This window comes from Terrapene carolina, unplaced genomic scaffold (genome assembly GCF_002925995.2).
Source record: "Terrapene carolina triunguis isolate 2854851 unplaced genomic scaffold, T_m_triunguis-2.0 Scaffold34354, whole genome shotgun sequence".
Lineage (NCBI taxonomy): Eukaryota > Metazoa > Chordata > Testudines > Emydidae > Terrapene > Terrapene triunguis.
Genome location: NW_020698705.1, coordinates 1 through 10,048, shown reverse-complemented (window position 1 = coordinate 10,048; position 10,048 = coordinate 1). Strand labels below are relative to the sequence as shown.

General features: G+C 59.1%; 1 pseudogene; it reads right to left on the bottom strand.

Moving 5' to 3' along the window:
- Positions 1-297: 297 nt before the first annotated feature.
- On the bottom strand, positions 298-9,868 carry LOC112125106 (annotated as a pseudogene).
- Between the last annotated feature and the right edge of the window lie 180 nt (positions 9,869-10,048).

Here is a 10,048-nt window from a genome sequence, read left to right as displayed (position 1 = left end):
GGAGGGGGCTGGGGTAGTCCTGCCCCAGCATCCTGCCCTCATCCCCACCCCCTACCAGCGGAGGCTGCTGGACTGGGCCCTGCTGTCCCTGGAGCAATGCAGGGCCTTGGAGTGAGCAGCAGTGGCCTGTAGCTGATACAGCGGGTAGCTGTGGGTGCCCCGGGACCTGCAGCTAGGGTGACCAGATGTCCCGATTTTATAGGGACAGTCCCGATTTTGGGGTCTTTTTCTTATATAGGTTTCTATTACCCCCCACCCCCGACCCGATTTTTCACATTTGCTGTCTGGTCACCCTACCTGCAGCAGCACTGGCCTGGGTCAAGTACTGGCTGGTGGAGGGTGCTGGGCCCAGTGGCCGCCACTCCACCCTGAGGTGAGCCCAGGCCAGGTCCCACTGCACACTGGGAGATGTAGAAGGGCTGCTGACCCCAGCAGAACCCTGGCCATTAACCGAGTGGAACCAGGCTGGCCTCAGGACTCCAGCAGCAGATGCAGGCCGGAGGCTCCAGCGCAGGATGGGCTCCAGTGCCCCAGCAACAGGCAGGCTGCAGTCTCCTAGTGCCAGCCCTGGGCCTGCAGGCTCCATCTGTCCCAGTCCGGGAGCAGGCAGCTGGGCTCGCTCCGGGGACGGGGAGTTGCGGTGCCGCAGACTCTTCTCCTCATCCAGGAAGGAGAAGACGCCGTGTGATGGCACAGACCCAGCCCTCGGGGAGAATGGGGCCCGGCCAGCCACCAAGCGGCAGGAGGGGGCAGCAGTGCTGTTGTCATGATGGGCCCTTGCCCCCAGGCCAGAGAGCTCAGGGCCAGGAAGGACCAGCAGGATGAGTGTGAACTCAGACTAGAGTCCAGTCAGTCGCTGAGTGGAGAACACCCCGCCCCCGTCCCTCCATCCAGTCCAGAGTGAGATCCTGCGCCCCAGGAGAGCTGCCCCCAGGGCAATCGCCCTGCCTCTTCCCAGGCCGAGGCAGGGACAATTCAGGCCTGTTTAGTGAGAGCTGGGTAAGGACAAGCCACGTGGCCAGGAGCCCCCCTCCTCCCAAGCACACCAGGGTCATCTAGGGCATTGGTTCTCAAACTGGTGGTTGCAACCCCTCAGGGGGTCACAACCCGGTTATGTGGGGGGTTGCAAGCTCCAACCCCGAGCCCTGTGCCGGGCTGCCAGCCCCAAGCTCCTCCAGCCCAGCTCCACCCCCAACTCCACTCCATTCCACCTCCAGCGCTGCTCCACCTCCAAAGAAAGGGTGCCAAATAGAAGTTTGCCCAGGGCGCCATTTTTCCTATGGCTGGCCCTGGTACTGAGACAACATTAGAGGGCTTGATTCGCAGCTGAACAAGTACTTTATTAATTAACAGTCAGAGACACAAGTGCAAACTTTTTCCTGAAAATAATGGCCACTTGTACTGCTAAAACCGCTAAAAAACGAAAGGATCTCGAGTCTTACATTAAACTTGGCTTTACCAGGATCATCACCTCTGGTATTGAAAAACCGCAATGTGTCATTTGCTGTGAAGTTTTGTCTGCTGAATCAATGCAACCATGCAAACTGCAGTGACATCTTGAAACTAAACATCCTGAGCATAAAAATTGAAACGTGGATTTTTTCAAACACAGAGAAGAAGCAACAAAGGTCAATTCATTTTAAGCAATAGGGTTTAAATTTAGTATTTAACATAGTGTTAAATATCAAAAATGTGCTTTTAATTTCTAAGGGAGGTCGCACCCAGAGGCTTGGTGTTCGAAAGGGGTCACCAATACAAAAAGTTTGAGAACCACTGATCTAGGGCAACATCTGGGTCCAGACAAGCCCCATGTTGCGGTGGGTGGTGCTGGTCCCCATACTCAAGAGGGGAAGGTCCATTTCCCACCCTCTCCCACACGACTCTTAGCCCCACCCCCAGGATCTGGCCTCTCTGGGCTCCGGAGTTGGGCAATGCCAGCCTGTGACAAACTGGGACTGTTCTTAATGTGGTCTTTGAATGCTGAGTGGGGAGTGTTGGCTGGGAAGGCAGGGGAGTGTGGCTAGGATGGTCTGCATGGGGGGATGGGAGACTGGCCGAGGGAAGATACCTGAGCATGTAACATGAAACCCAGGAAGAGGTTAGAGGCCAGGTGACACCTTTGCCCGGGAAACTGAACAAAGGGTGGGGGGAGAGTTTCAGAGCTAGCTGGGGGAATGGCTGGGAGGCAGACGGGGCTCTGACCTCCCAAGGGGGCTGGGGTGCCCTGGGACCCCAAGATGGACCTAACTGAGGGGGTCCTGTTGTCTGTGCCTGCAAGACCTGTCTTGGACTGTGTCCCTGTTGTCTAAATAAACCTGCTTTACTGGCTGGCTGAGAGTCATGGTGAATCGCAGGAAGCCGGGGGTGCCGGGCCCTGTGTCCCCCCACACTCCGTGACACAGCCTGAGAGCAAGGAGCCCAGGAGCTGGCATGGAGAGTGTGAACGGGAAACCCCCCCCCCCTCCGAGGAGTGGGAGAGTGTGGAGAGCACCCAGTGGGGAGCCTGCAATATTTGTGCAGGGAAGGGGGGCATGGTCCCAGGGGCTGGAGAATCCATGCCCACCCTTGCTCCCTGGAGCATGGGCAGCAGCATCGGGGACCAGCGCTCCCTACAGCTGCCAGTACAGTGACACAGACGGAGCCCCACCTCGGCCAGCTCCCCCATCTGGAGATGGCCCCAGGAGAAGCAGCTGGGCCCAGCACACGCCATCCCCAGGGAGCAGAGGCCAGAGCTTACAGTCTCAAATACCTCAGTGTGGGTCCACTCAGCCGGTGCTAACAGCTCCTCCTCTCCCCGCGCGGGGTCCAGCCCTTCCTCCTCATACTCCGTCAGGTAGTCAGATTCCTCACCTGGGATGGGAGCACACATGGGGCTGGCAGTTGCTCCTGGCCTGGCCCTGGTGCCCCTCAATCCTGACCCGCAGTCCCCCTTCTATCCCAGCCCTAGCCCCCCTCCCCCAGCCTTGCTGGGGCCCCAGAATCCTACTGGAGTGACATGGGCAGAGAGCCCTGCGTCGCGCCCCCTGCCCCCACTCACCATCAGCGTAGCCATTGGACAGGTAGCTCTTGGCCGGCTCGATGCAAGACACGATCTCAGCCAGATCAGTGAACCCCATGCTGGGGCAAGTCAGCACCTGAGGGGTGAGAGCCAGGCTAGAGATGCCCCCGTCAGGTAGCCTGCGGGGGCTGGGACACAGGGAGGAAGTGCTATGTGGGCTGAGCTAGAGAGCGGATGGTTCAGGAGGGCTCCAGTGGGTGAGGACAAGGAGTGGGGGGCATTGTGGCAAAGGGTGTGGGTCAGGCTCTCACCCCATTCAGGTAGCTCTGAGTCCAGCCCCGAGGGGATCCCCCACTTCGCCAAGGGGCTCGGCCTAAGGACAAAGGGACCAGAGCCACACGGCGGCACCTGCTGGAACTGGGATCTGCATTGATGAGGGAGGGCACTTCCTTGCCAAGCCCCCCCACTTCCCTTGGAGCCCCCAGCCCTACTGCTTGGGGTGCCAGGGCTGAGCTGGTTGTTCCCCTGCCCCAGGCACTGGCGCTGTGCCATGGGGCTGCTACAGCCAGGACCCTGTAGGAACGTCAGCTTGGCACAAAAGGGAGCTAAGTGGCTGGAGGGTGACGAGGCACAAACTGTAGCTAGCCATCCCCTGCTGGCCCATGCCCAACTTTTGCCCCCTCACTCACATCCATGTGCTTGCTCTCGTAGAAGTCGGCCGAGCGCCGGTCCTCCACCATCTTCTCAATGATATCGCCGCGGCTCCAGCCGCTGGACATCATCTTGCCGTGCTGGTAGCCCACGTCCTGCATGAGATGGATGGGCAGGATGAGGGGCCCACTCCTTCCAGCCAGCTGCGGGGGGACTGGCCAGGCCAGGCAGCACCCGCTGCAGAGGAAGACATGGATTTGCCCTGGGTGCTCCAACGCAGCTGGGGGGCTGCTCCCCACAAGGGTGGCCATCAGATTTCCAACCCATCCCCTCAAGCAGAGCCTCTCCCTCCCCAACCTGGGCACAGCCAGTGGCCCAGATCGGGGCCTCCCACCCTCCCCACCCCTGGCCAAGCACAGCCCCCAGTCTCCCACACCCTGCTGAGCACTGACCCCCCCTCTCCCAAGATCAGGGCCTCCCACCCCCCCGCCCTGTCTGAGCACAGACCTTCCCTCGGCCCCCCCAGATTGGGGCCTCCCACCCTCCCCACCGCTGCCCGAGCACAGACTCCTCTCCCCCTCCAGATCACGGTCTCTCACCCCCAGCTCAGTGCAGCCCAGGGCCCAGATCAGGGCCTCCCACCTCCCCGTCCCCAGCCGAGCACAGACACTCCCCCAACCCCCTAATCAGGGCCTCCCACATTCCCCACCCCCGTGGCCCAGGCCATCTGGACTCACCTAGATCTCGTTGAACTTGCCAAAGTCCATGGTTTTGAAGCGGTCGATGGGCAGGCAAATGTATTCGCAGTAGGAGCTCGACTTTACCACCTCCAGCTGGCGCGCACACGACACATAGGCCAGACGCGACTGGATCTCCGCCATGTCGGGCACCTGTATGTGTGTGGGGAAAAACAGGAGTGTCCTGCAAGGGGGTGGATCAGCCCCACCTGGGACAGCATCCTGGGGCAGGGGGCTGCAAGGGACAGTCTCTCCTACATTCTGCAGGTCTGACTCCTCCCCCCCCGCCCCCAGCTGGCTCAGTCCAGCTGAGTGGCTGGAGCCGGATCCCAGCAACTGCCACTGGGGCATCAGGAGTGACTGTGCCCAGCCAGCCTGAGGGAAGCCACTGGCTGACAAGGCAGGCCCGCATGCTCAGGCAGGAGCAGCCCTGGGAGGCAGGGGCTATGGCAGAAGGGACCCTGCCAGCACCTAGGGCTGTCGCTGCCCTTGGGGTAGGGGGCAGAGGAATGGCAGGGGAGAGGGATGGTGAAGAGCCCCAGCCCTGGGTGGGTGGGGCCTGCCTGCCTCCACTCACATGGCCTCCCGGCCTGCAGCATGGGACAGGTGCAGCAGCAAGCTTTTTACAAAATGGAGTAAGCCTTTTAAAACGGGGTTTGAATGACAATCTGGCAAACAGTGAACAGAAGTTACAATGTAGGCAAGTGTAATGAATGGTGAACAGAGGTTACAATACTGAGATACTGAAAGAGTGCAAGTGTCAGTGACTTAAACAGGAATCGGATTGATATTGAAACTTACAAAGGCAGCTGGCTGAACAACTGTAGCTCTTAACAAGTAGCTTAATTGATCTAAGCAGCAGCGGACTTAACCGTGGGAGTTCACCAAGCGGCTTAAAAATCAATTAGCCAGTTATTGGGGTAACCGGTTTTATGAATGAATGTGGTTCATTCATAAAATGAATGTGGTTTCATTCTTAAAACTTTCCTTATGAAGTTACATTTGTAAGCAGAGTCAGGATGAGCTCTACCCTGACATCTGGTGGTGAATTATGGTGAGCGTGGAAAAGAACTTCAGGGGCTGATCTTGTTTGCATAGGCACACCCACCCGCCTGGCATGAAACAACAGCAACTGAAAGTGGTTACTTTGACTGGTGTGGGATCCCCAGTTTCTCTGTTATTGGGGCAGGAAGAATAAAGTTTTGTTACCCTGATTCTGTGAATCAAGGCCAGTGGAACTGTTGTGTGACAGAAGGACTGAGTGAGTCCTTCACCATTACCTAAGTAGCACTTGCTTGACAAGGGGCATGGGTTACACAACCCAGTGAATGGAGAGAAGACGGGGACAGATATTTGTATGTGATGGTATGGGTCCCCCACTCTGAGGGCTTGATACATCAATTGCACTACTGTCTCTCTCCACTGTTGAATGTCAAAACTAACTTTGATTCCATTAGGAGTCTAGTTATAGGCTGCTGAGCTGAATTCACTTTGGGCTAATGGTACACCAGCACTGGGACTCCCCTACTCTGAGCTGAAATCACAAAAGGGTTAAAGTTATTAAGTGCTGTGTTAACTGGGGGGGGGAGCCTGAAGCTATGTTGCTAAGCAGCTGGTGGAGCAATTTGTGGGGACAACTGGAGGAGCAGTGAGTGGCATAGAGCCTTGTGGGGACGGTTGGAGCGGCCCAAGGAGCGGCGAGTGGAGCTGTTTGCAGGGATGGCTGGAGCGGCTCACAGGTCGGTGAGCGGAGCGGCTCGTAGGGTGGAGCGGTTCGTGGGACGGCAGGAAGTGGTCTGACTTGTGGTGAAGGCTGTGGCGGAACCCCACGGAGAGACGGCCAGCTGGCCTTGGATCACGTAAGGTGCCCCTTAACACCCTGCGTTCACCCCCCTTTTACTCTGGGGCTGCACTGACCAGGGACAGAGACTTTGGGGGTTGTTGGACTTTTGGGACTTTGGGTGGTTGCTGGACCCAAGAGACTTTGGGGGTGTTGGACTTTGGGGACTCTGGGTGATTTTTGGGTTGCTGGATTCAAGAACCAAAGGGAAAGGACACAGCCCAATTTGCTGGGGTGGGTTTTCTGCTCGTGGTTTGTCTCATGAATCCTGTTTGTGGTGTTTTTCCAATTTAATGCTGATGTCGTTTACCTCATGTTATTAAATATTTTCTGCTACACTCAGACTCCGTGCTTGCGAGAGGGGAAGTATTGCCTCTTAGAGGCACCCAGGGGGTGGTATGTAATTGTCCCAGGTCACTGGGTGGGGGCTCGAGCCGGTTTTGCATTGCGTTATTGAAACGGAACCCCTAGATACAGAACCCGGCCCTTGTTGCTGCCAACTTAGATGGGCAGAAGGGTTACACATTGATAAAGTGAACAATTAAAAACAATTTCATTTATCACTTCTACACAGGTGGCCGGGGTGACGTGCCCAGAGGCAACAGGAGAGATGGGGCAGGTTCCCCTTGGAGGGGGCTCTCGGGCACGGAAGCCCCCAGGGCAGAGCAGGGCTCACCTTAACCTTCTGGGCCCAGGGATTGAGGCGTTTCCACAGCAGCCACCAGCCTGAGAGGCTGTCCCCGTAGTCGCAGAGGTCAGTCTCGTCCTGGCTGCCCACGTCGATGGCGACCACTGATTTGGGGCCCAGGTTCCGGGCAATGTCCACTAGTGTCAGAGAGAGCGCCTCAGGGGCAGCGGCCCGGCAGAAAGTGGCATTGCCGGCTCCCCATGCTCCTGCCTGTTGCCATTAGGGCAGCTCCCCGCCCCAGGCCCCAACCCTCAAACACAGCTGGGGAGCAGGGCAGAACCCCAGCAGGAGGTGGGGAGCAAAGCCAGGTTTGCAGCAACCACTTTTTTCCCCTCCTCCCCATTTGCGTGGGAGGCATGAGCAGCATGAGAGAGGGCAGGGTAGGTGGGGGTGGCTCCGCTGCACCAGGGAGTCCAGGGACCCCTTCCCACTAGCACTGCCCAGCTGGCCAGGCGGGGAGCTTCCCAGTGCAGGGTCCAGCATGGCCAGATCTTCCCCATCCCCCCTCTGACTTTCTCTGTGTGAAGTGCAGGCCCAGCTCACCCAGCCTGCCCCTGCTGGCTCTGTTCTGCCTGGGAGCTCCCCTCCATGGCACATTCAGAGGGCAGTAGGAACCAGCAAGTCGTCCCATGCAAGGACCCCTAGCCAGACAGGCTGCAGCAGGACTGTCCCATGCTGAACTCTGGACTCGGAGCTTCGACAGGAACAGCCCGTCGCAGTGCTGGGGAGGGCCCAGTGCAGCTCCAGAGGCAGAGCACTGCTGCTGGAGCAGTGTGTAAATGGCTGTCTGTCAAAGACCTGCTGAAGGCTTTACCCAAGTCTGTGACTGCCAATGGGTGCAGTTTCTTCTGTTAGATGGCATGGAAGGAGCAATGAAGCCCCTTTATGTAGTGTGGTAACTAAACAGAAGCCATTGTCCAAGGCCCTGGGTGGGCCACATGGCAAGGCCAACCATACGCTGAACTGCATGGGCTGAAGGCTTCCCTGTAAGTTTTTGTAATATTTTTGGAAAGTGTGTGACTCAGTTTCCCTATTGTGTAATGCCACCCCCTGGGTATGAAGGGGTTAATCACTCCTCAGGGACGGGGAGATGAGAGATGGGGTGTGAGTGTTACGCAGGCAGGTCTGGGGTGGTTTGAATGAACTATCAAGAACTGTCCCCACGTGGACAAAGTTGCCTTGGAGACACAATGACCGGACAATGACTGTTACAGACTGGGAGCTGAGGGGAGCACAGCAGGATAGCAGCTGAGACAAAGAGAGCAGGTGTATGTGAGTGGAGGGTTTTAAGATGGCTGCTGCCAGGGCCGGCTCTAGGCACCAGCCCTCCAAGCATGTGCTTGGGACGGCACTTTCTAAGAGGCAGCACTCCGGCCCCCCTTTTTTTATTTTTATTTTTTTTCTTGGGGAGGCATTGCCGGAAGCCGGCCTTGGCCCAGCCACTTGCCCTGTCAGTGCGAGCTGGGATCCGCGCCCCCTGCCCAGCCCGGCGGCGCCCTGCACAGCCCACTCAGGAAATGCCGCGCCGCCCTGGGGAGACTCGGCGTGGCAGCAGCAGCAGCAGCAGGACCCCATCTCCCGCCCTGCATCCCAGCCCCCCCCAGCTCCTCACACACTCCGGGAGACTCTCTCACCGCCGCTGCAGCCCGGGCTCGGGGCTGCGGCGGCGGCGAGAGGGGCTCCCAGAGTGTGTGAGGAGCGGGGAGGGAGGGAAGCGGAGTCCCCTGGAGCCGAGCCCTGGCTGCGGCGGCGGCAAGAGGGGCACCCAGAGTCAGGGCTGCCCGGGGGGCGGGAAGTGGGGCAATTTGCCCCAGACTCTGCAGGGGCCCCACGAGTATGTCCGAGGCTCCCCCCGCCTCCGTCTTCCCCCATCCCTCGGAGTCTCAGCCGGTAAGGGGGTGGGGCTGCGAGCTGCGGCCGAGCGGCGGGAACTCAGGCCACGCTGGAGACACCATGCGGCTGCTGCACTGTCCGGGAGAGGGAGTAAGCGGCATGGTAAGGGGATGGGGACGGGCCCCCCCCCCCGACCCCATCCCCCACAGCCCTGACCCCCAGCTCCGAGCCCAGCCCCTGTGAGCTGGGCACCCCCCGACCCCATCCCCCTCACAGCCCTGACCCCCAGCTCCGAGCCCAGCCCCTCTGAGCCAGGTACCCCCCCCAACCCTATCCCCCACAGCCCTGACTCCCAGCTCCGAGCTCAGCCCCTCTGAGCCAGGTACCCTCCCCGACCCCATCTCCCCACAGCCCTGAGCCCAGCCCCTGTGAGTTGGGCACCCCCCAACCCAGAGCCCAGCTCCCCACCCAGCCCTGGGCATCAGCAGCACCACCCCCAGGCAGTGACAGCCCATTGGCACCAACCATCACCATCACCCAGCAACAGCCCATTATGTAATTGCAAATGTATACATACCATTAAAGCATTTAATGTTTTTAAATAATGTATTTAGTGTATTTTCAAATTCTTACAAATTAATTTTTGAATGTATTTCACTAGTTATTTTTTACATTTCCAAATACATGTTACTATAGTATTGCAACTTTTTTTTATGGAAGGGGCCCCCGAAATTGCTTTGCCCCAGGCCCCCTGAATCCTGTGGGCGGCCCTGCCCAGAGTGTGTGAGGAGCCGGGGAGGGAGGGAAGCAGGGTCCCCTGGAGCCGAGCCCGGGCTGCGGCGGCGGCGAGAGGGGCTTCCGGAGTGTGTGAAGAGGTGTTCGTCGGTGCTGAGCAGGTAGCCCAGCAGCCAGAGATCCTCATCTTCCCGCCCACCGGGGCTGGGCCAGGGTGCGGTGAGGCTGAAGAGCAGCAGGTCCGGGGGGCTCTCCAGGTCCTCAGCTGCCAGCATGTTGGGGGTGAGGGGGGTGAGCACGAACTGATCCACCTTGGCCACCAGCAGCGCTGCGAAGCCCAGGGAGGGGGCCGTGTTCTCTGCGCAGCCCCGCAGCCAGGGCCGGCTCTAGGCACCAGCCAAACAAGCTGGTGCTTGGGGCGGCACATTTTTAGGGGTGGCATGGCCGGCGCCAGAATGCCGCCCCTAAAAATGTGCCGCGGCCGCCCTAGCTCACCTCTGCTGCTGCTGCCTGGGAGGGAAGGGGAGATCCCGAGCGGCCGCGGCGCGCGAAACAGCTGTTTCGCG